Source organism: Dipteris shenzhenensis, chromosome 26 (assembly GCF_047967505.1).
Source record: "Dipteris shenzhenensis isolate YYH24624 ecotype China chromosome 26, Dip_SZ_1.0, whole genome shotgun sequence".
Classification (NCBI taxonomy): Eukaryota; Viridiplantae; Streptophyta; class Polypodiopsida; order Gleicheniales; family Dipteridaceae; genus Dipteris; species Dipteris shenzhenensis.
This window is the reverse complement of record NC_141621.1, coordinates 28,130,957-28,158,656: the sequence shown is the minus strand read 5'-3', so window position 1 is coordinate 28,158,656 and position 27,700 is coordinate 28,130,957.

Below are 27,700 nucleotides of genomic sequence, written 5' to 3'. Positions count from 1 at the left end.
ACCTCTCTCCCTCTACTCCTCTCCTCTTCTCTATGTAGTGGGCTCTCTCTCTCTCTAATGGAGCTCCCTCTCTATGCGATGGAGCTCCCTCTCTAGTCGCATATCTCTCTCTCTCTAGTCCCATACCTTCCCAACCTTCCCAACCTTCCTCTCTCCCTCAAGTCTTCTCATCTCTAATCTCTCTCTACTCGCTTACCTTCCCCTCTCCCTAAAGTCTTCTCATCTCTCTTCTCTCTCTACTAGTGTTTCCCTCTCCATCATGTCTTCTCACCCCTCTCCCTCCCTCACTCCTCTCCCTCCATTACTCCTCTAACTCTCCTCTCATCCCTGGGGGCCATGGCCCCCAAGAGTCCTCTCTCTCTCTCTTCCTTCTCTCTCTCTCCTCCCCTCCCCTCTCTCTCTCTCTCTCTCTCTTTCTCTCTCTCTCTCTCTCCCTCCCCTCCCTCCCCTCACTCCTCTCTCTCTCTCCCCTCCCTTTTCCTCACTCCTCTCACCCTGGGGCCGTGGTCGCCAGGACCCCCCCTCTCTCTCTCTCTCCCTCCCCTCCCTCTCCTCACTCCTCTCACCCCCTCTCTCTCTCTCTCTCCCTCCCCTCCCTCTCACCCTGGCGGCCACGGCCGCCAGGACCCCCCCCTCTTTCTCTCTCTCTCCCTCCCCTCCCTCTCACCCGGTGGCTGCAGCTGCCAAGAACCCCCCCTCTCTCTCTATCTCTCTCCCTCCCCTCCCTCCTCTCCCTCGAGGGGGTCACTCATCATATGTAACCCTATCACGTGAGTTCAACAGAAGGATATTTTTTATTTCTAAAATTTACAGAAATAAATATACAGAAGGGACTATTTTAAATAGTTTTGGAAAAAATTTACAGATTTGTATAGAAAAGGGGTACATTTTATTAATGAAAAATTTACAGATAAGGGATTTTAGAAATATGCCTTGAACGCATGTGGTATAGAGGGTTTATACATAGTGACCCCCCCGAGTCCTCTCCCCTCCCTCTCACCCTAGTAGCCACGGCCGCCAGGACCCCCCTCACTCTCTCTCTCGCTTTCTCTCTCCCTCCCCTCCCTCCTCTCTCTCTCCCTCCTCTCTCTCTCACCCTGGCGGCCACGGTCGCCAGGATCCCCCCTCCTCCCTCCCTCCCTCTCTCTCTCTCCCTCCCCTCCTGCTCCTCACTCCTCTCACCCCCTATCTCTCTCTCTCTCTCTCTCGCTCTCTCTCCCCCACCCTGGTGGCCACGGCTGCCAGGACCCCCCCCTCTCTCTCTCTCTCTCCCTCCCCTCCCTCTCACCTCCCCTCCCTCTCACCCGACGGCCGTGGTCGCCAGGAACCCCCCCTCTCTCTCTCCCTCTCTCCCTCCCCTCCCTCCTCTCCCCTCCCTCTCACCCTGGCGGCCGCGGCCGCCAGGACCCCCCCTCACTCTCTCTCTCGCTTTCTCTCTCCCTCCCCTCCCTCCTCTCTCTCTCCCTCCTCTCTCTCTCACCCTGGCGGTTGCGGTCGCCAGGACCCCCCCTCTCTCTCTCTCTCTCGCTCTCTCTCTCCCTCCCCTCCCTCCTCTCTCTCTCCCTCCTCTCTCTGTCACCCTGGCGGCCGCGGCCGCTAGGACTCCCCCTTTCCCTCCCTCCCGTCCCTCCCGTCCCTCCTCTCTCTCTCACCCTGGCGGCCTCGGCCGCCAGGACCCCCTCTCTCGACGACCTCGTCGCCCCCGCTCCCCCTACCCCGCCGCCCCCCGCTCCCTCCCCTCCCTCCTCCCTTCCCTTCCTCCCCCTGGCGGCCACCACGGCTGCCAGGATCCTCCCCTCCCTCCCCTCCCTCCTCCCTCCCCTCCCTCCCCTCCCTCCTCTCTCTCTCTCCCTCCCTCTCGCCTCCCTCCCCTCCCTCCCGTCCTGGCGGCCGCGGCCGCCAAGACCCCCCCCTCTCCCTCCCTCCCATCCCTCCCCTCCCTCCTCTCTCTCTCACCCTGGTGGCCTTGGTCGCCAGGACCCCCCCTCTCAACCCCGCAGGCCCCGCTCCCTCCTACCCCGCCGCCCCCCACTCCCCCTACCCCATCACCCCCACTCCACCCTACCCTGCCGCCCCTTGCTCCCTCCCCTCCCTCCTCCCTCCCCTCCCTCCCTCCTCCCACCCTGGCGGCCTCGGCCGCCAGGACCCCCCCTCTCGACCTCGCCCCGCTCCCTCCTACCCTGCCGCCCCCCGCTCCCCCTACCTTGCCGCCCCCGCTCCCCCCTACCCCGCCGCCCCCCGCTCCCTCCCCTCCCTCCTCCCTCCCCTCCCTCCCCTCCTTCCCCTCCCTCCCTCCCGCCTCCCTCCCCGTGGAGGCCGCCGGGCCACCAGGATCCCCCCTCCCTCCCCTCCCTCCCCTCCCTCCCTCCCGCCTCCCTCCCCTCCCTCCTCCCTCCCCTCCCTCCGCCTGGCGGCCGCCGCGGCCGCCAGGATCCCCCCTACTCCTCCGCTCCTCCCTCCCTCTTCCTCCCTCCACCTACCTCTCCCTCTCTCCCCCTACCTCCGCTCCTCCCTCCCTCCCTCCCTCCCTCCCCTCTTCCGTCGCTCCTCCCTCCCTCCTTGGCTCCTCCCTCCCTCCTTTCCTCCCTCTCATCCCCCTCCACTTCCCGCTTCCTTCTGGAGGCCGCGGCCTCCAAGGCTTCTCTCCTTCTCTCTAAACTTTCTCTCTCTCTCTAGTTCCTCTCTCTCTTTCTTTCTTTCTCTCTCTTCAAATTTTAAAAGAAAAATCTAGATAAAGAATTAATCAAAAAAATTTACAAGTACCTGGAAAAAGTTTGTTTGCTCTTTCTTGCTTTCTTGCTCTTCCTTCCTTGCTTTCTTGCTTGTCCTTGCTTTCTTGCTTTCTTGCTTCAATGAATGAAATGAGGGGAGAATGAATGAAGAAGGAAGACTATATATAAGAAAAATTAGGTTTTCCTCCTCCTCTCCTATTGGCTTTCCATTCCTCCCCTCTCTCCTATTGGCTTTTCATTTCTCCCCTCTCCCATTGGCTCCCATTACTCCCCCTCTCCCATTGGACCCCCATCCCTCATCCCAATCTTCCATTGGCCCTCCCCCCATCCATTTCTTCTTCCTCCCCCATTGCCACCACTCCCATCCCACATTTCCACCACGTCCCATACTCCTCCCATTTCCCAAAATCCCATATTTCCCCATCTCACCCTCCTCTTTTTCATCCCCTATTAACTCCCCTCACTCATTTCACTCCCTTATTATCCTACTCCCCTATTACCTCCCCCTCTCCCATTCCATTCTTCCCTCCCCACTCTCACTTCCACTTCCCATTACTCACTTGCCATTTGAAAACTATTAATATATTATTATACTATTTTTTATACTTATTATCATATAGCCCTGGCCTATTACTTCCCCTCTCCCATTCCACACCTCCCTCCTCACTCCCACTTCCACTTCCCATTACTCACTTGCTATACACATTTGCAAACTATTAATATATTATTATATGATTTTTTATACTATTTGCAAACTTACATGTGGGCAAAATCACAGGTGTCAAAGCGATCCTATTGTGGTCATACAACAACTGTGCTTTTATTCAAGGGCGTATTTACAAGGGCGTATTTATCCTCATCAACAAGCTTATTTCAGCTTTTATTTTGACACAATACTCAAGGTATGAAGTGCATAATTTGTGCACTAGGTGTTTACTTTGTTGTATCAAAATCGTTTGCCACACACACACACATATACACATACCGAGAATTTTCTAATATTATCGCATCTACATTTCTTCGATGGGCACAAAACTTTGTACATGCCTCAACCTAGGTCGTATTGACTTGCATACAAAGTGGTGCACCCATCCCATAAGTACTTGTTCGGATAACACACCTGCAAACGTATTTTATGACGATTGTGCATAACACTAGGAACAAAATGGTGTGTATAATGTGCGATCGACTATGCAAAGCATATCCAATGGACACAAGACTTTGCACATTCCTCAATCCAGGCAGTATTGACTTGTGTGCAAAGTGGCATCCCCATCTGATAAGTACTTGTTTGAAAAATACACCTAGGATCATGTTTTTTGACGGTTCTACATGACACCAAGGCAAAAACGGTATTTAATACTCAATCTACCATGTAAAGCATATCTGATGGGAACAATACTTTGCACATGCCTCAAAAGTGGTGGTATGGTGTCCCATGCAAAGTGGAACGCCCATTCAATAAGTACTTGGTATGATAATACACCTAAGAGCGTGTTCTTTGACGGATGTGCATAACACTAGGGGGAAAACGGTGTATAATGTGTGATCCCCCATGCAAAGCATAACCGATAGACACAATACTGTGCACACACATCAACCTAGTTGAAATTGACTTTCATGCAAAGTGGCTCCCCCATCTGACAAGTACTTTTTAGAATATCACACCTAGGACCATGTTTTTTATTGGTGGTTGTCCATAACACTAAGGCAAAAACGTTGTTTTATGCTTAATCGATAATGCAACGCATATCCGATCATCACAATACTTTGCACACATCTCAACCTAGGTATTATTGACTTACATGCAAAGTGGCGTGCCCATCCCATAAGTACTTAGTCGAATAACACATCTAGGACTGCGTTTTTTGACGGTTGTGCATGACACTAATGCCAAAACAGTGTTTAATGCTTGTTCGACAATGCAAAGCATATCCGATGGACATAATACTTTGCATGAGTCTCAACAATTGTGGTATTGCATTGCATGCAAAGTGGTACACCCATCTGATAAGTAGTTGGTCGGATAACACACCTAAAAGCGTGTTTTTTTATGGTTGTGCATGACATTGAGGCACAAACGGAGTTTAATACATGATATACCATGCAAAGTACATCCAATGGGCACAATACTTTGCACCCACCTCAACCTAGGTGTTATTGAGTTGCATGAAAAGTGGCGTGTCGGTTAGATAAGTACTTGATCCAATAACACACCTAGGACCGTGTTTTTTGCAAATGTGCTTGACACTAAGGCAAAAACGGTGTTTTATGCTTGATCGACAATGCAAAGCATATCCAATGGGCACAATACTTTGCACACACCTTCAACTAGGTGGAATTGACTTACATGCAAAGTGGCACGCCCATCCCATAAGTGCTTGATCGGATAACATACCTAGCAGCGTGTTTTTTTACGGATGTGCATGACACTAGAGCAAAAATAGTATTTAATGCTCGATTGACCATGCAAAGGATATCTGATGGGCACAACACTTTTCCTACACCTCAACCTAGGTGGTATTGAAATATTCTCAAAGAGGCACACCCATCCGATAAGTACTTGGTCAGATAACACACCTAAGGGCGTGTTTTTTTGCATATGTGCATATCACTAGGGAAAAAACGGTGTATAATGCGTGATCGACCATGCAAAGCATATCCGATGGTGACAATACTTTGCACGCACCTCAATGTAGTTGAAACGCACTTGCGTGCAAAGTGGAGCTCCCATTTGATAAGTAGTTGTTTGAATAAGACACCTAGGACCATGTTTTTATATGGTTGTGCATGACACTAAGGCAAAAACGGTGTTTTATGCTTGATCGACAATGCAAAGCATATCCGATGGGCACAATACTTTGCACACACCTTCAACTAGGTGGAATTGACTTACATGCAAAGTGGAATTCCCATCGCATAAGTACTTGATCGGATAACACACCTAGCAGCGTGTTTTTTTCCGGATGTCAATGACACTAAGGCAAAAATGGTATTTAATGCTCGATCGACCATGCAAACCATATCCGATGGGCACAATACTTTTCCTACGCCTTAACCTAGGTGGTATTGAAATGTTCTCAAAGAGGCACACCTATCCAATAAGTACTTGGTCAGATAACATACCTAAGGGCGTGTTTTTTTACCGATGTGCATATCACTACCGGAAAAACGTTGTATAATGCATAATTGACCATGCAGTGCATATCCGATGGTGACAATACTTTGCACGCATCTCAACCTAGTTGAAACAGACTTGCGTCCAAACTGGAGCCCCCATCCGATAATACTTGTTTGATTAACACAGCTAGGACCGTGTTTTTTTATGGTTGTGCATGACACTAAGGCAAAAACGGTGTTTTATGCTTGATCGACAATGCAAAGCATATCTGATGGGCACAATACTTTGCACACACCTTAAAATAGGAGGAATTGACTTACATGCAAATTGGCACGCCCATCCCATAAGTGCTTGATCGGATAACATACCTAACAGTGTGTTTTTTTACGGATGTACATGACACTAAGGTAAAAATGGTATTTAATGCTCGATCGACCATGCAAACGATATCCGATGGGCACAACACTTTTCCTATGCCTCAACCTAGGTGGTATTGAAATGTTCTCAAAGAGGCACACCCATCCGATAAGTACTTGGTCAGATAACATATCTAAGGGCGTGTTTTTTTGCGGATGTGCATATCACTAGGGGAAAAACGATGTATAATGCATGATCGGCCATGCAAAGCATATCCGATGGTCACAATACTTTGCACGCACCTCAACCTAGTTGAAAGATACTTGCGTGCAAAGTGGAGCCCCCATCTGATAAGTACTTGTTTGAAGAACACAACTAGGACCGTGTTTTTTTATGGTTGTGCATTACACTAAGGCAAAAACGGTGTTTTATGCTTGATCCACAATGCAAAGCATATTCGATGGGCACAATACTTTGCACACACCTTCAACTAGGTGGAATTGAATTACATGCAAAGTGTCATTCCCATCGCATAAGTACTTGATTGGATAACACACCTAGCAGTGTGTTTTTTTACGGATGTGCATGACACTAAGGCAAAAATGGTATTTAATGCTCGATCGAGCATGCAAAGATATTCGATGGGCACAATAATTTTCCTACGCCTTAACCTAGGTGGTATTGAAATGTTCTCAAAGAGGCACACCCATCCGATAAGTACTTGGTCAGATAACATACCTAAGGGCGTGTTTTTTTGCGGATGTGCATATCACTACGGGACAAACGTTGTTGCAAACTTTGCTACCAAGGACACACACATGATCACATACGATGATGACATCTACGAAAAATGGATTAGAATTTTGACGTTGGTGAAGCAGGGTGATCTTGAGGGTCGAAATCCCACAATAACATATATGAGGTGTCTGCTAAAATTGGAAGACGAAGATGTATGTGCACTTCAAGCAGAGATTGAGTCTAAAGAAATAGTCTTGGTCAAGTCAAGCAAAGACAAGGACTCCATTGAAATGTCTCAACGGGCAATGGAGATTAAGCATGATAGAGCCCTGAAAGAAGCACTCATCAAGGAGTTCAACTCACGTCACCCTTTGCCCCAACATCAAACATGGGATGCCCTTGCAACTTACTTCAAAATTGATTCAATTGTTTATCAGAGCTTCAAGGGTTCATGTGAGTCATGGGTCAAAGAGAACCGCAAGTTGGCAAGTCCACACCTGATTTCCCAGAAGCTGTGTCAATCTATGTTGATTGGGTGATTAGTACAATAGAGGGTAACAAGTCTACATCGCAGTCTTGTTTTCCTTGGACAATTTTTCAAGTGAACATGGAGATGGAGGGGGAGAGCTTTCTAACACGTCACTCCAAGGGACAACTTCCAATCAGCTTGTGTGTGCTTGACACTTGAGAGGGATCTGCCAAAGGCATGTGTTGGGATAAGGATGCCTTCAAGAAGTTGCTCTGTGGCTTGATGGAGACCGTTGCCACTCCGTCACAGTATGTATTGCTATCATTTATGATAATGACAGAGATGGTAAATCTCAAGGAAGCAATGATAGAGGCTCGATTTTGGCATAGAAGGTTTGTGGGTGTTATCCATGAATCGGATAGTGCACAAAAGGGTTTGTCTGAGACCTTCTGTTTTTTGTCATTTGTAAGCTCACATGATGGGTTTGATGGATTTGAGCACATGTTAGAAAACACAAGGCCATACACAATAATTGAGGACAATATTCTTTATTCTGATGAGGACGATGAGTATGAAAAAGAGGCGGTTGTGAAGCATGGCATCATCAAGGAGTGCATCAGGTGCTATTGTAGTAGGGAACATGAAGTTGTTGTTGACATCTTTACTAATGGATGTGTGGCATTACAAGCATTGTCAAGCAAAAGAAAAGTGATCTCACTGGTGAAGACATCCTAACAGGCGACAGAGGTCGAGGCTATGTGTGTGGCACATGCATCAAATAATCCCCATATTAAGATTTGGTCTAGCATTGAGAGGCCTCTTGAGACACATAGAGCTGATTCACCTATCGATGAAGGAATTAAAGAGGGTGAGCATCACATTGAAGACTTGCGACCTTTAACTGAAGCAGATCTTGAAGCTATCCCAAAGATTACATTGGAAGATTTGGAGCAAGGTCTTTAGCTACTCATTTATGCCTTGTGTATTCAGTTTCAAAATAATATGACTTTTATGGATTTTCTCGATTGCACATACTCTCATTATATTAAAGAGATTAAACATTGGGTATGATAAAATTGTGTGACATAATGACATAGGGAATGGTACTAGTGTCATTCTCCCTATGTCGGGTTATATGTAAGAGGTACTATTAGCATTTTATGTGACCTCATATGGAGAATGGCACTAGTGCCATTCCCCAAAAAGACAATGGAATCAGTGAACGGCGATGGATAATGTTCGTACTTTATTTTTATTTATTAATTTCATATGCTTTTGTGCTTCGACATTGTTAAATACACTCTAAAGAATCAAAATATTTCTATATTCCTCAACTTTCACAGGGACCAATGATGCATGGAAGGATATGGAGACATCAAATGTAGAGGACAACATACCACCCAAAATGGGGACTATCAATTACGCGATGGATAAAGGAGGTATAGAAGAAAACATAACCCCCAAAATGGAGAAAATTGCAAGGAATATCATGAATCCTATACTTTTAGAAGAGAACATGGATGAACGTACTGTCTCAACATTGGGGACAAGACTAGATAATCTTATTGTTGTTGCAAATATGTATGAAAACATAGCACCTGACAATTTGGATGACAGCAACTTCAAGGAGAATTTGGATCTATATCCACATACGATTTCTTTGGATATGCCACGATTAACAATCATATTAGACTTGAATGGCCTGTTATTAAGTCGTTGCCTATTCAAGTCTCCAATACATCCATCTATTATGCATGGCAAAAATAGTTATATGGTTGTTCGTCCTGGGTGCATAGAATTTCTTAAAATCTTGCTACAAAGATTTAATGTAGGTATCTGGTCAACTGCGATGGAGTATAACGTACTTGATATGGTAGGAAAGCTGCAAAATTATGCAAATGAGAGCCTCCCTTTCTTTGTTATATGGTCTCAGCAAGGATGCTACAGTTACAGTAAGACGAGGATAAATAGGCGTGACAAGATTGGTGTTGAGGCAATGTTCAAACCCTTAGCAAAAATCTCAAAGGCATTTGGATGTGATGCTAGAAGGACAATCCTTGTTGATGACTCCCCATACAAGGCTTGCATTAGCCCTCCATCAAATTGCATATTTCCTTCAACGTTTGATGTACAAGACAAGGATGATAATATTCTACTGAGAGAGTTGATGCTGTACTTACTACAACTCAATGAAACTAAAGATGTGCGCAGCATGATTGAGACAAATCGGTATGGACAATTACCTGTGATGGAGGGGCATAAGGATTTCAACCTTGTCCAGAAAGTAATTGATGAATGGAGGGAGGAAAATCATGCATGGTCAAGAATGGAATATAAAACAAGAAATCTTCCTCTTGCAGATCAACTAAGAGAGAGGGATATAGGTGGTAATACAGAACCAAAGGGTGTACACCCTAGGGCAACCCATGGTGGTGATGGCCAGGTGCCTAAACTCAATGCATCCCAAATAAGACTTTTAAGGAATGCTCTGCAACTCTCTAGCATGAATGCTATGCAAGTTTCTCAATTGGCTATAGACCTAGGGTACAAAGGTCGCTATATCAAGAAATACATTGCTAAGGGCTACATAAACCGACTACAGAATGTGTATTTTTCATGAAGGTACATATGTCAAAGTGTTTTTTAATTTTATCTCAAGTCTATATAACTATTGTTGCAGCTAATTGAATTTGTATTTTGTGATGTAGATAGATATACGTTCAAATGAAGCTTGAGTAGGTACATACCAGAACGAGATCCATTTGGACCACCAAAGTTACCTGTCCCTATCAACGAAGTGTTCTGGATAAAAAATGTGGCTTTCGAGGTGCATGAGTCAACCATTACAGGTGTTGGCTTGGGCTTGTTTGTGCATGACTCCATCAAGAGAGGGACTACTATTCTCCATTATGGAGGTGACAAGTACTCCTACAGAGACTGGAAGGAATTATGTAGAGTTCATCCAAGGCTAAAGAAGTACTCTATCCAAGAGGACCCTACTGTCCCTATGAAGGATATGGTGCATATTGTTGGTGATGTTCAATATGGCAATGTGGCAGGATTTATTAATAGTAATAGAAATACCAATGTAAAGCCAAACGTTTGTTATGTATTTTCCCCTAATGTTCCACCTTGGTATGACCCCATGATGAACATAGATATTGCAGAATATGGTCACATTTGTATTGAATCCATAGATGATATACATGCAGGAGAGGATCTATTTGCAGACTATGAGTTTTGAATAACAACATTGTATTTCTTTATACAATCATTACTTATGGGAATTACTACTTTCTTGCCAGCTATGTAAATTGGTGCGTAATTGTTGTGTGTGAATAATATGCAAACATGTTCATAACTACATTCATAATGTATTTTAAAGGAGTGTCTCTCGTGCCATTCTTTCCGGTGCTATTCTCTTTGGGGCTAGAAATTGAGAGTTTCTTTGGAATCATGATTTATTTTAGGGATTTCAATGGTGCATCAACAAGTTGTTATGTTTTCATCCTAAAGTGTACTTTTTTACTTTGCAATGAGTAATCGACATGACATGTAAAGTTATCCTTTTACAATAATGCTAGTCAATCTAAACATTAAAAGTGCACAATAAATTATTTTCATTGCCACCTAAATTACATCAAATGCTTGTCATTGCCCATTGATTTTCCATCAACTACATATCTTGCATTCATTCTCCTCAACTATATATCTTGATTTTCCATCAACTACATATCTTACTAAGTTAAAGAGCCTGTGCGTTTTCATTGCAATACTCATGGTTATTAATTACACTCTACATTTTTTAAACGGTGTTTTGGAGATTTTCAAATGAGAATGCTCACAACAAAAGCGAGTCTCAATATCAATGGAAATTCCAGAGACTCGCTATTATGAAGGTGTTTTTGAACATCACTATGGCTCACGAGATGAATCTAACTCAAATGGGTTTCAAAGTTTATTATTTTGTTGATGATAACGTAGTTTAGACATTGATATTCTATTTATTATTTGAGAATGTAGTTGATATTTCACACTTCATGAATGGCTATCTAGTCTATTTTCACATATTTCTTTTGTTTTTTCATTGAGGGGAGCTACAATTTCTTCCAAAACTGCCATTCTGGGAATTGTGTTTTTCCCGAATTATCTAATACGGTCTTTCTAATAATTCCTTGAGACTACTGGTGTTGATATAAGACTTGGCCATGCTTAAGCCTTGGATACAAGGACTATGAATAACAATAAATGGGTAGTCAAGTGCTAGTTTTATGCCAACGTCTATTACATGGGTGAGTATTGGTAGAAGATTCACTCCACTATCGTATGTTGGTACATTTAAAGCTGAATCGTAAGGCTAGGTGCATTATCTTGTTAAAACTCATCTTCATGATCGAGGTTATCAGTAAGGCACTCCCGTATCATTTGCTTGGCATGCTATGGCTTATTCTACGTATTTGGGTCGAAACACTATGTCCACAAAGGGATAGAAACTGAGATAGGAAAATGTGTGGTTGTTTCCTAAAATTTTTGTGGAAGTGTGATAGTTTTTCTAGGCCTAACTAATTGAAATCAAGATATGGTATGGAAGATAGAAGACTTGTGTTGAAGCTCCCCACAAGGACACCAAAAGACTACTAGTCATGTATTGAGACTTAGTCCAAAATGGAGTCAGGGATTATTATCTATAGAAAATAAGTTGATAATAGCATTTCCCATGTTGAGGTCAATATCCCAGAGATCTCGTGTATGGTAATATCTCACTTGTATAGCTATGGAGACTAGATGTCATGACAAGCCTCAACAACATGCTGCATTAAAGGATAGTCATGAAGAGCCCTTAGCCCAAGTAGTTGAGGGCTTGACCATATGATCCTCTTCTATATAAAGGTGGGAGGTGTCATCTTGCATTGTGATTGAGAGTATTACTTATAAAACATTTCGAACCGTCCTATCATTGGTAGGACAAGAGGTTTACCATGCAAGGATTGTCTTGATACTCATGGCTTTTCTATTTTGAAGAAGTGAATCAAATGGTCATAGCTTTAAGCTTTAGACTTCAACCTTTAGTTTTTGTTTGGGTGCTGGTGTTTGTTTTTGATGGGTGAGCTATGAATAAACCAGGATCAAAATGAGTTTACTCTTTTGTAGGAATCGTGAAGGGAAGGAGTTGTGTCTATATGGGATGGGCTTCTGGTCACAAATACATGATATTAAACAACCATTAGCCCCATGGAAATAGTACATTTGGGAGAGTGTCCATTTGGTAAAGGTTATAAGTTATGAACTATTAGTTATAATATATTATTGGTATGTTTTGGAAAAAATTGCTAGTTTATCCTCCTAAGTTTATTTATTAATGATACAAACTGAGAGATTATTACTATGGTAGGAGGATTACGCATTAACACTGCAAGGCATAGGCCCTTTTCTGATGGAAATACTGACCTTTTTTACACTAAAAAGTTTTTTTTGACGGGCGCAAAAACGTTGCTATTAGCGTCGAAAAAGAACGGTCACTATATAAGCGTCGCTATATAGTGACACTAATAAACGTCGCTATATAGCGACACTGGTAAACGTTGCTATATAAAAAAAATATTAGTGGGGCTAAACAGGGCCACAGTAAGCCCTGGTTTGCCCCACTAATGTTTTTTCTAAAGTAATTCAAAAGAATGTTGTTTGTTACAAAATTTTCTTTGTGAAAAGGGTGATACAAAATCGCTCAAACGAGCCGAGCGATAGAAGCATATACATGTCAAAGATATACAACATTGTTTGTTACAAAATTACCCTTTCAAAAGAGCGGAGAAAAGAAGAAAAGAGGGGAAAAAATAGAAAAAGAGAGAATTTAGCATATGCTTATGAAAAGAAGAGAAAAGAAAATGAAAGAGAGGAAATAAGAGGGGGAAAAAGAAGAGAAAGAAGAGAAAGGAAGAGGGAAAAAGAGAAGGAAAAAAGAGAGGGGAAAAGCATATGAGCATATGAGCATATGCTCATGAATAAGCATAAGCATATGAGCATAAGCATAGGCAAATGCATATGCTTATGAAAAGAATAGAAGAGAGGATGAAAGAGAGGAAATAAGAGAGGGGAAAATAAGAGAAGGAAGAGAAAGGAAGATGAGAAAAGAAAAGGAAAAAAGAGAGGGGAAAAGCATATGAGCATATGAGCATATGCTCATGCATAAGCATAAGCATATGAGCATAAGCATAGGCAAATGCATATGCGTATGAAAAGAAGAGAAAGGAGGATGAAAGAGAGGAAATAAGAGAAGGGAAAAGAAGAGAAGGAAGAGGAAGGAAGAGGGGGAAAAAGAATGAAAAAAGAGAGGGGAAAAGAGCATAAGCATAAGAGAAGAAAAAAGAAGAGGGGAAAATAAGAAAAGAGAGGAGAAAAGAAAAAAAGTGGGGAAAAAAGAGAAAAAGAGAGAAAGCATATGCTTATGCTTATGCATAAGCATATGAGCATATGCTCATGCATAAGCATAAGCTTATAAGAGAGATACATAGACAAATGAATATGCTTATGAAAAGAAGAGAAAAGAGGATGAAAAAGAGGAAATAAGAGAGGGGAAAAGCAGAGAAAGAAGAGAAAGAAAGAGGGGAAAAGAGAAGGAAAAAAGAGAGGGGAAAAGAAGAAAAGAGAGGAAAAAAGAGAAAGAATATGCTTATGCTTATGCATGAGCATATGAGCATATGCTCATGCATAAGCATAGGCAAATGCATATGCTTATGAAAAGAGGAGAAAAGATGATGAAAGAGAGGAAATAAGAGAGGGGAAAAGAAGAGAAAGAAGAGGGAAAAAGAGAAGAAAAAAGAGAGGGGAAGAGTATATGAGCATATGAGCATATGCTCATGCATAAGCTTATGCATATGAGCATAAGCATAGGCAAATGCATCTGCTTATGAAAAGAAGAGAAAAGAGGATGAAAGAGAGGAAATAAGAGAGGGGAAAAGAAGAGAAGGAAGAGGAAGGAAGAGGGGAAAAGAGAATGAAAAAAGAGAGGGGAAAAGAAGAAAAGAGAGGAAGAAGAGGAAATAAGAGAGGGAGGAAAAGAGGGGGGAAAGAGGGAGGAAAAGAGGAAAAGAGGGGAAGAAGAGGGAATAAGAGAAGAGAGGGGAAGAAAGGGTTCCTAGGCCCATCACTACAGCTAGCACTTAAAGCGCTAGCTACAGACCAATGCAAATAATGGAAACAAAAAAAGGAAAAAAGAGGAAGCACTTTCTTACCTAGAAAAGTCCCGCTCGGTGTTTCGTGGACTGGCCCTACAAAAGAGAGGAAACATACCATTTTCCAGATAACTAGTTAGAGGAAGGAGGAGTTTGGAGAAGCAACTTTTCAAAGGGATTGGATTAAGGGGACAAGCATAAGCCTATAAACAAGGAGAAACCACGAAAGGAAGGGAAAGAGGAGGAAGAGAAATACGAAAAAGAGAAGAGCAAATCTCGTTTTTTGTCAATCTCTGAAAATCAAGCATGGAAATTAGCATATACACTTATCAATGTAAGGAGAAACATGCTTCAACTCTCACAAAATGAAATCTCACAAAAAATGAACCTACATTACTTAAAGAGACACACCTTCTTCAAAAACTTCCTTTCACACAAGTAGAGAGGGAGAAGGGTGGAGAGGGAGCATAAGTGTCAATGGGAGAGGGGCTTGGTAGGGGTGATGAGTGTGGGGAATAGAGGAGGAAAGCAAGGTCACCGAATAGAGGAGGAAAGCATGGGAGGAGAGTTTTTTGCTTTTCTCGCAATAGAGTTGTGGAAGATGGTGTTGCACGGCGTTTTGGGTTTTAGTCTCCCAGCGTCGCTATATAGCGACACTTATACCCTAAAAGTGTCGCTATATAGCGACACTCATACCCTAAAAGTATCGCTATATAGCAACACTCATACCCTAAAAGTGTCGCTATATAGCGACACTTAACCCTAAAAGTCGCTATATAGCGACCTTTAACCCTAAGTGTCGCTATATAGCGACACTTATACCTTAAAAGTATCGCTATACTTATACCCTAAAAGCGTCTCTATATAACGATAAAATAGGACAAAGCATCGCTATATAACAACAGTTCAAGCCACTTAATCTAAGAAGAGAGGGAAGGAGCTCATGGGTGGCTATTTTTTGGATCTTAATGGATTTCCTCGCATTTTGTGTTGTGACTTTGGAGGTGTGCAAATGGAAGGGACGAGTGAAAGCTTGTTAGATGATGCGCCAATGCTCGGGAGTGCAGAGTAGCTTATGGAGAGGTTGTATTGTCATTGCACTCATTGCAAGCGAGAAGTACGACATCAATGCCGTATTGTCATGCGCCACTTGAGGATGTATGGGGAGGATCCCAAACCAGTACCCACTGTTGGTGGTGCACATGGTGATGGATCATCGAAAAGCCAATGCTATTTGAGTTCGTGATTAATATTGCATGCGTACACGACACGAAATCTTGAGACAAGATCTTATATTAACACGAAACCTTGAGGTGGGATGAGAAGGGTGGTGTGTCTATACCTTCACACTTTGAGAAGAAGTATAGTCTCCCGGATGTGCTAGATGATAATGAGGGTATCGTGGACATGATGGATTCTATTTTTAGGGGCAATGCAACTGATGTTCGAGTATGAGGCTGTGTACATGGTACATTTGATAGAGGAGTTATAGATCTTATGGATAGGAGTGCGGGTTTTTGATATTTCTAGAGCTCCTAGACATACCAATGACATTTTTGTGTAGAACACATCGATTCAAAGATAGTCACGTATGATTATGGAGTCATGGCTAACTTCACACAAGATAGTCGAGCAAGTGCTTCGAATACCAATCTTCTCTCCTCGCAGTTGGATTATTGTGGGACCATACACAAAATCTATGAAATTGATTTTAGACGATTTAGTATTTTCATTCTTGATGTAAAATGGTTTAGAACTATTTATGACGGTCTTTGTTCTTCTCGAGCATTGTGAGCAGGTGCATACTAATGATTTAATTAATTGAATCTTTCATTTTTAAATATCAATTGGTACATGTACTTAAGCATAGTTTCATATAATTGATGGCATTTGGCACCCATCTTCAATATAGGTGGTTTTTCATCCGGATCATTCTCATCTAAGATGGTGGTACGTGATCCAAGTTGCACCACCAAGTAAGTAAATTTTTGAAGATAGAGATGTGGATATGGAGATGCCACTACCAATGCCGGATCCAATTGATCCAGATGGATTTAGAGAAGAAGATGAAGATCACAATATGAGCCAAGAGGAAGATGTGCATAATGACATCATATGGGAGGAAGATGGAGATCACGATATTGAGGAAGAAGATGACGATCATCAAGAATCACCCGACTTTATTGAAGAAGATGATCAAGTCTATAGTCAACATACGATGCTAGAGTATGATGATGATATAGGAGATCAACTCAGTATAGAGTTGGAGATAGACTTGTTTGGTGTACTAGACTTGGCTCAGAAGCCAAGTCTCAAACGTGGACATGAATATATGAGCTTCAAACTTGATGTACATGCTCTTGTACTTTTATTCTTTCAAAGGATCAAACATGTATGAAAAGAAATTTTTTTTGTCATTGGGTAAAACTATCTTTAAAGGTTGGTATGGGAAAAAACACTCTCTGTAAAATATCGCTATATAATGACCTTATACAAGTTTGGCAAGTGTCGCTATACAGTGACACTTTTATAGACGTTGCTATATAGCGATGCTTTTTAAGCCCGCTTTACATATCGACGATTAGCGCCCCGCGCATGCTAAACGTCGATGCGTAACCGCCGGAAAAGGGTCTATGCCTTGTAGTGTAAGGAGAAGAAAAAGGAGAGAAAATTTTGCTGTTGGCTTATATATATGACTTTTTATTTGAGACAGTGGAGATGCAACATAGTTTATAATGTTCTATGACTTGGTTCCCAAATAAGAAATTAAGAGCTCCTAGGTTGTTTTGGATAATCCATGTGGAGTGACATGGATAAAAACTATGCAGGGGTTATGAATCCTTCCTGCCCATTGGAATCTAATTATAGTTGTTTTCTTTGGATGGTGGCAGGTGAATCCGATTGCACTTCTCTACATGATTTTTTGAAGACATCTATGGTAGCTCTAATGAAGGGATAATGGGGAAACAATGGCATGGATGTTTTGCCATTGGGGCAGGAGATAAACCAATGTGATACCTTGATCATGGTGCATGGGCCATGGTGGGACTCCTTTGGAAAATTTTTGTACATACATATAAGATAGTTTTATCACCAAGAAGTTTATATTTCTGTGTGATTGCATATAGGCAGAAAAAGGAGTCACATAAATGAACGATAGGAAGCTTGCTTATCTTTTTTTATATGAACAAGTACAATTTCTAAATACTGTATGAAATTCTACAATGTATAATTATCAGTCAACAACTTGCTCTACCTAAGGAGAGGCTGTTATGGAGAAAATACTAGCTTTTGAACATAGGAGGATTTGATTACAATTCTAAAAAGGCATGTTCCCCTTGCTTGTAAATTAATGTGAAAAGAATAGAGATTATGGTGGCTTCTACTTTTGACGGATTTTGATAACATGCTCCTACATCTTGGTGATCTTTTATATACATTGAAAAGAAATGTGAGGGATGGAGTTTGAAGTTTGAAGTTTAGGCTTTGTGGAATCAGTTGTGGTTAGGAAAAACACACACATGTCACACCATTTGGAGATTACAAAATCACTGGTCTAATGGTTCCAACTTGAATGATTTTTTGCCATTGCAGCAACTTTCTTCCTGGCATCAGGATTTGAGGGGGCTTGGCTATGTGGAGCCGCTCCCTATCCCCTCATTGGGTTGTGTTATCTTTGTTCATCAAGAGGGTCCATGAGGTTATCATAGCCTTGGACTCATAAGAATTAATCGACCACCCAAATTCCATAAAGTTGTTGCTAGTGCAACTTTCATTCAATGATTTGTGTCAAATATTGGTCTTGGGAAAGGGAAGCATCGAAAAGACCTTATCCCTCATAGAAAAGTTGTCAGAAAAATTAGAACAGTTAATGGATGAATACAATAATGCCTTAATGGGCTTTGCTGCTGCTGAGAAATCACTTAAGAGAATGAGAAATCTTCTTGTGTATTCCAACTTACCACCTCCATCTAGTCCATTATCCCCTGATAATTTGGGATTAAAATGATTTTCACTTCCTGAAATAGCTTCCAATGTTTTACAGCATAGCTTTTGCGACAGGGAGGGGTTGTCGAATGAAGATTGGGATGCAATTTATTTAGACCAGCTCATGACTGCCACAATCACCCTAAAAAAAGATCTTCACATACCAGCACTGAAACCCTTTTTTCAACCTCAGGTATTGGAAGTAGAGTTAATGGCATATGATAATAAAACTTGGGAAATGCATGACATGAACTTGGTGGCCCCATTTTCTCCAAACACCTTGTTGTTTTTGGCTGATTTGTTGGCGAACGAAAACAATATCAAATCTGAAGCAAAGAGAGCAGCACAGAATATTCAGATTAGCATAGTACACAATTACCTACTTGCAAGTTCTTTTCCCATGTCAGCCTTTTCCATGGGTAAATGTGCATCACCCCTTTCCCGGTCTTTGGAAGGTGCAAAAGCACAAAAACTAAGAGGAGGATGCCCAAATACTTAAATGACATCTTCAATGTTGGATGCCCCTACTTGAAATGTAGATGCATGGAGGAGCATATTGATTATAAGGCCCAACCATTATGGTTTGACCACATGATATGGTTCATTGCTAACAACCTCCCCTCCTTTTTCCCCCACCGCCCCTTGAAAGCTGCATTCAACTCTTTTTTACTCTTTCTGAAAACCAATGATATGGTGCTATTCTACAAAGCATCCCTCAATTTTTACTACATGAGGGAGTTAGTTTTGTTGGTAGTCAAAAATTTGGAGAAGAACCTAAAAGCTCCTTATTACCACAACCATCCCTCGGCATCATGTCCTATGGGAAGCTGATGTTGAAGTCACCGGAGGCACAACTATTGAGATCTTTTGGACCTACAAAGAGAGCTAGGCTTGTTGGCCAGACAGGAAGGATATGTGGACATGTATGTAGTGCTCCATACCCCCAGAGAGCTCCATACATGGACATGCATGCACTACCTTCCTCGTATAGTTCTATCTACTTGGATAGCTTGGAATCGCAAGTGAGGACTACAAAAGCACTAAGAGAGGGTAATACAATCTCATACACAAGCATGCGGAGTAGTAATCTCCCAACTCACCATTTGTTATATGATGACAAAGATTGATGACTAAAAGGTATGTTTGTAATTTCAAAGATGTCTAACCTTGCTGTGCTACCACATGGGAGATTCACATTGGAATGCAATAGAAATGTCCCAAGCTTATTAATTCACATGTGCTTTAGGAATTTTCTCCATAAAAGAATTGATTGCTAATTTTTTCCAAGAGTGGAATTGCAAGCATGGAACTGTTTTACTGGATCAAGTTTCTTTTGGTTGGAGATACCATTATCAGCAATACTCTTCAAATTTTAATTAGCATTCATGGAGGGTGTGAATAATATTTGCAATTGTCACTCGAAGGATCTTTCTAGTTTCTTGAATGAGAAGTGGGGTCATGTAGTGACACTAGATATCACGATTGTGAAAGTGAAGGCTTTAGAAAATGAAATTTACAATGGGTTGGGCCATATTGTCCAAAGAAATTATAGCATTGAGGGAGAATTTAAGGGAGCATTAGATGCATTACATAATATGGTACAAATTAGAATCGCTAAGTGCAACCACTAGGATCCCCTTTGGGTATTTGGAACAACACTTTGTTAATTTCAGCAGAGATAAGATATGCAATTTGGCTCTAAAAAGGGTTAAGAACTATAGAGAGATCCCTTTATTTATGGAATGTTGGGATGTGCTTGAGGAAATTCTCGAGGGGTGTAGTACTAAGAAACCCTATGTATCACGTGCGTTCAAAGGGTATTAAAAAAACCCCTCAACTAAAATTTGTTCCACAATAAAAAGACTCCTCTTTACTTATAAACTAAGTGAGTTTTTTTTAAATTGAATTAAAAACACCCTCCTGTTATTGTAATTTGGTTAAAACTTTCCAAAAAGTTTGATTAAAATACCCCTCCTTTTGAATGCACGTGGTACACTAATTTTTTTTAGGTGAACCCCCCGAAAGGAAATTGAACGTATCAAATCCTGCTTACTTGCAACTTCTACGGATAAGTCATTCAACACAACAGCCTTTGTGTGTAGGAGCTTTTCTTTTACCCAAGTAAGGGAAAGATGGAAAAGCAATGACTTACAACTAGTAAAAGATCCACTTATCCTCGACCGAGTGGGCAGAGAGATCAATCACTTTGACTTACAGTTCTCACTACATTCACTAACACTATGTTATTTGATGGCCACATACAAGGTCCATAAGACATCATTCCATTGTATCACCAATGCCCATGAGATTCACTAGTGATTTCAAAAAGAGATTTGGAATAGCACAGTGATCTTGACTAGTACCTTTTGGATCATGAATTTAATTTATGAAGTCAAGCTTAACTCACCCAAAAAGATTCATTATGTGTTCGCAGCTGACAATACGAAGTGTTATGAGCATATCCCCTTAGAGGGGGAATGGCCCACCTAAAGGAGCTAATGAAATAAGCGATCACATAGGCATTTGAAAAACAAGACCAACAATAGATTTGCATGCACTTTGAAAAGAAGCAGGTTACTTGGACGAAGAAGAAGCATGGAGCTGGTATCGAGTGGACATTGGAGAATTTTTTTGAACTAACTGATTGGCTTTTAGGAAACATGCATACCCGGTAGGAGGGGAGATGTTCAAACAAATATCTGGTATCCCAATGGATTTATCATGCTCACCCTTGTGCAGGTGCGATTTATACCTCTTCTGGTTTGAATTTAAAGCGATGCTCCGTATTTGGAAACTAGACCAATGGGATTTGCTCATGAATTTTAGGAATTTCTATAGGTTCATGGATGATATACTTATGGTAAATGTGGATTCACCTATTTTGTTATTTGACCTTGCACATAGGGGCGATAATGACCCATGGTGGCTCTACCCCCTACAATTTTTGGAGACAAAGGAAACAATAGAGATGAAGTCCTTGTGCCTAGATGGCTAGATATTGGCACAAGGGCCAAATTTCTTTTTATCACTATCATAGTCACTCAATCGGATAATGTAAACAAAATTACAACCAAATATTACAAGACAAACTCAGTCCCATATCCGGTATGTAAATACATTTTGGATGACGGGAATGACAAAAATCGTTTGCAGAAAAAATGATACTTTCACAAGTAATGTCTATTCTATACACGGACAAACATGATTTCAATGCCTTCTTACAATTGAAGGGTTTAATTGAGGCCTTTGGGAAGAATTTGTTTGATGAAAAAGATACATCTCTCTCTCTCTCTCTCTCTCTCTATATATATATATATATATATGTCCCATATCCGGCATGTAAATACATTTTGGATGACGAGAATAGAAAAAAATCCTTTGCAGAAAACATGATAATTTCACAAGTAATGTCTATTCTATCCATGGACAAACATGATTTCAATGCCTTCTTACAATTGAAGGGTTTAATTGAGGCTTTTGGGAAGAATTGGTTTGATGAAAAAGATACATCTATATATATATAGATATATACATATATATACGTATATATATTTTAAAGTAGAAATATTTTTTCTTCTAATATTTTCCTATTTTTCCAACTTTTTCTAAAATCTTCCTAAATTTTTTCTATTGTTCCCTCCAATATTTTGTCTAATTTTATTTTTTTATATTTCTCTATGTTTCCTCTCTCTCTCTCTCTCTCTAAAATTCCCCTCAATTCTCCCAATTTCCCTATTCCCTCCTCTCTCTCTCTCTGTGTCTCTCTCTCAATCTCTCTTCTATTTCTTCCTTTTTATCTTTTTATCTCTAATTTCTACTAGATCTTCTCCACGGACCATGCTTCATATTACTACATTCACAGGTTATTCCTGCAACCTGCTCTACCCTTGTAGCCAACTTTAAGACTTCATGGCTCATAACAACTCTCACAACAATGGATCCCACTCAAGGCGGGTCCTCCATGTAGTCTAGCTACGTGGAGAGCTACCTTAGGACCTTAGAGGCATAGTCTACAAGGGCATAGCCTCGCTCCCAACTTTCAGTCTCCATCTACAGCAAAGAGCCCCAACTCCCAATGAACTAGACGGCTTTGAAACTTCAGGGAACCTCTAAAGCCATTCCATGAATTTTGCCAGCAGACGCTCCTCCATGACCTCTCCAAGCCTCCATGGCGAACCGCATGTAGAACTACCACATGGCTCCTTTGATGCCTCTGACTCTCTCACCTTCGGCCTTCTTTGGTGGATGACTGCAACAACTCCTCCACCTCCTTCACGGGCGTGTCCATCTACATGTCTTCAAGGCGACTCCAACGTCTCCACCATCAATGAGGGACTGCATGAGTTGGACCTCAGCTCCCTAGCTCTAGCCTAGGAATGCCTCTGCACTGACACGACGTCTACCTCCAAAGATTCTCCACCACACTCTCCAACAAGAAATAGACAAGCAAGATCACCTCCATGCATTTGCAATGACTCGACCTATGCAATTTGCCCATAATGACACTACCAGAGGAGGAGACAGAATCTTGGTGATTCCGTCGGTATTTGAAAATATTATGTTAGGGCTTATCCTCACCAAGGATAGACACATGGTAGTTTAGTAACCCACATAGAGTGTATGGTGACCTCTCTTCCACATGGCAAATAAGGTAATTGGACCACAATTGTTTAACTCACCTTGGGTTTAGTCATGATCAACTATAATTTAACAACATGGTCAAGTTTAACCAACCATGAGTTAGGGTGGTTGGTTAACATTGTGCCATGTGGTAGCCTTATCCACATGTGCCATGTCATATGTCATCTGCCCATGTGGCAATCCCACATCAGCATGTGCTTGTTAGGAACACCTGTCTCTCCACATGCACACAGTGTAAACAGCATATGACCTCAGCATGCCACCTCACCACATACCACCATCATTTTTGGGCCTTCTGGGGATCAAAGTTTGGCCTATCCTTCCAAGGGCCGTATCTTTTGATCAAGGTAATTTCACAATGCTCCACTAGGGGGGGTCACTATGTATAAACCCTCTGTATCACATGTGTTCAAGGCTTATTTTTAAAATCCCTAATCTATAAAATTTTCATTAATAAAATGTACCCTTTTTCTATACAAATCTATAATTTTTTCCCAAAACTATTTTAAATACTCCCTTATGTATATTGATTTTTGTAAATTTTAGAAATAAAGAATATCCTTTTGTTGAACTCACATGATAGGGTTAAATATGATGAGTGACCCTCTTGAGGCACTCCAAAAAGAAAAATTGCTCACCACTCACGCTCTACAGAGTTCCTACATCAGATTTCACATTTGAGTTTCTGACAGGTCAGCATCCTTAAATCCTCATCATTAAAGCCACCTCCTAATCGATTGCAGCATACCTAGCTCTTATAATAAATCAAGATAAAATTCATTTTCTATTTTTTGCGCTTCAACGTGTAGTCTAGTTGCAGACTAGCACAGCCTTAGAGGAGATCCAACTCCACCAAGCCAAGAAATCCATTGTCACATTACCCGATTAGTTCCCATTGTCATATGTCCATGCGGTTCTATCAGTGGGATACACATTCACACATCTGACACCGGCTCAGTACTCTTGGCATTTGGAAGTTCATCACATAGTGTGACAATTGGCAGAGTTCTACTTCTCAGATTCAAGATGGTTGTATACTTCTTGCACCCAGATATGGCACCCATGTGTACAGTCACATTTGTTGACTATTTTTGGCATTGGTTCATGTACACATACATCATACTTGTATAGCCTTTTGGCTACAATTAATACTCAGTTGTCATCTTCATTTTACAAGCTTTATCCTTGGCACATTGCAGTTCTCACATGACTAGGTTTTAACTATTTAGCGTAAGCCCCCTAGTGTGGTAGCTCTCACATAGTATTCTCATGGGTAGAAGCTCTCGTCGATACAGAGGTAAGCCTTTTGGATAGAGTAGCAGACCATCTCCAGCATGGATCTATCATCATCACACAATTGGTTGATGATACACCAATCATGACTCCGAACGAGATCCATGAGTGGAAAGAAAACCTATTGTGACCATTCATTCCCACAAGGAATGTTCCAGTGTATGATGCCGACTCGATCCTCATTGGCCTCGATAAAATAGATGCAGATGCTTTGAATGTTAGCATGGATCAATTCGCACTTTCTGATCATGCACTTTCCTCGGTAAGCCCTTAGCACGAGGCACATTCAGTAGTAAGCCCTAAGCATGAGGCAAATTTGATGGTAAATCCTCAGTACGAGCCAGTCCCACTCACATGAGCACATTTTGATTCTAGTGACTCAGTATAGCCATCACTCTTATGCATGGATCCAACTCCATCTTTTGCCATAGATGCTATGATACTCATCACAATTTCACCAGTGATCATGCATTTATTCAGTAAGTCCTTAGTAAGAGGCACTCACATCTTCTCCCGCATGCGGAGATATATGCCCCAGCTTGAATCTAGCTCTTTAGGTGATTCCATTCCAGCATCCATCATTGATGATTTCACCTCTGACATAAAGCATACCTTGGTCTCAGTTGCCTTCAGTAGTTCAGATCAGCATATCAGTCTTGATGACATTTTAGCATCGGCACAATTATGGCACATTGCACCACCCTTGGATCCAATTATTAATACCACCTCTTTAGATCATAAGATCATTCCTCAGCACGACGATACCTATGCATCAGTGTAGTCCTGCCCCAATGCAGTGGACATCATCAAGTTCAGCCATAGTGCAACTAGGGGAGACTCAATGTTTCATCATGCACTTATGGCTGTCGTATACATTCATTCCTTGATGTAGATAAATGGTTGGATCCACGACTTCAAATCAGTCCCTTCATCAACATTTGGCACTGTAAATGCCTCACGGACATCTTACACATTCACAGTTGTATTTTAGGCTTCTAGGCCTTTATACTGCCAGGTCCTTCTTGACGAGCCTATGACAGACGCTACATCCCATGCCAATGGATGTTTAGCTATGCACACATCAGATGACCTTCAGCTCATTCTAGTTGAGCATACGGGTTCGACAGGTTGCCATACCTTATTCGTTTTATGGGCCTCTTCATCAGCAGAGCAATGTATCATACCTGCACCTTCAGCCCCACATTTTTAGCCCCTCAATCACTCTATCCACATCGACTATATAATGGTTTTCTTAGACCCCGCATCATACGACATAGATTATTCTACTGCAGCATACCTCTGCCATTGCTGTTAGTTCTTTTGGGTTGGTGACACCCTCGTCTATCACAACCTACCAGATGACATCTACATTGCTGCATTGACTAGGCTCACATTTGAATGACTCTTCTTTAGATCAGCTACATAGTCCATGGTAACACATGACATGTTCAGCATGCAACCATACACAGAGTTGTTCACGCAACCATCTTTGGATTGACCAGTCTTCAATCCACACGGGCATCTTATTTTTTGTCTTTCCTTCCTCTTCCCTTTGGCCTATCTTCTGGTTTTTATGCCCAAAGGCAAAGGATGACCCACAACTTAAGAGGGGGGAATGATTGTAAGTTGTACTCATTGCACATGCTTCCGCTACGTAGTCACTGTGCTCACATATGCACATACTTCTTTGATTTCTTTTCAGCTTTCTTTTTAGTTTTGGATGCTATCGTATGCACCAAACAAAATCCAAAAATAGGTCTTATACATGCACCCTCTACTTACCCATTGCAATTTAAGAGGGGGTTGTTGATGATGGTGTAAATTGCACCATATCTCTAGGGCAAAGGGGAAAACTGGAACCCTAATCCTAAGGTGTTCACATGTATATCTTCATGTTCATGTTCAATACACTTAGTGGATAGGTAGCCATATCGTGTGTACTCCTCTCTCTCACTCCCTCAGATCTCACTCCCTCTCTCACTTCCGCTATCACTATTCTCCTAATTTCCCTCTTTAATTCTTATCCTAGTTTCCTATTTCCACCTAATTGTTCTCTTTTTCTCCATATTGCTTTGTATTTTTCTTAATCCCTTCAAATCCTTTCCATTTTCCCTAATTCTTCCCAATTTTTATAAAATTTCCTTCTTGAAAATCCCTTATTTAAAATTCTTTCTTTCTTTTTTTTCTTTTTGAAAATTCTTAGAAATATCTCTTTAAATACATTTTAAATTCCTTTAATCTCCTCTTTCTTATAAATTCTCCTTCCCTTATACTCTAAAGCTTAAATTTACATTTATTTCTCTAATCTCATTAATTTCTCCCTCCTCCTTCTCTTTTACATTCACACACCTAAATACACCAAGTTTTTCTGCCTTAGATAACCATTTATTTTCTTTTCCTTAAACTCACCCCAATTTTTAAAAAACTTAAAGCATAATATAAAAAATTGGCTTTATAAGTCTATAGTGTGAGAAAATATTTTTATTGTGATCCCGATAACAAGGGAGGGGTGTTTATGACACTTGTCTTCCCAAGTAAGTTACAATATGGATCTTATAATTTTTCTTGTTGGATGGTGATAGGTATGTAGACTCCCCTCTTCAATAAAAGTGACACTTGTGATGACTTATCAAAGCAAAACTTGTCTGTGCAATCATGCACTCTATAAGCCTTTTGGAATTTGTGCTCCTTTTAGTTTTTTGTAATATCTCATAGCAGTTTTCTCTTTTGTTTCTATTACCAAAATTGTTTTCATTTCACTATGAAACGGGGTTTTGTTGTGTCTTCACACACATAGTCATATTTCCCCTGCAACATTGAAGTCAATATGGCTCTTTGCATCTTGACTTACTTCATTGCTCACCAGAACAACGCTTCCTCTCTCAGTAACCATTTGAGTTTCACATCTTCAATTACTCTTGTATCCTAAACACTTTGCAAAACAGACTACTTCCCCCTCTTTTTCCTTGCCTTCCTTTTTTCCTTTCCCTTTTCTGGCATTACTATCATCTAAAGCTTCACTGTGTGGCCTTTTCTTTTATTTTCCAAACCCTCACTTACACATGTCCCTTACCCCTCACTTCTCTCATTCTCAATCCTTAAATTGGACTTATAGACACTACTATCTCTTTTCAGTAGACAGTAATTCATCAGGCTGGGTGATGACCAACTATCTCACCTAGTGTGGTGT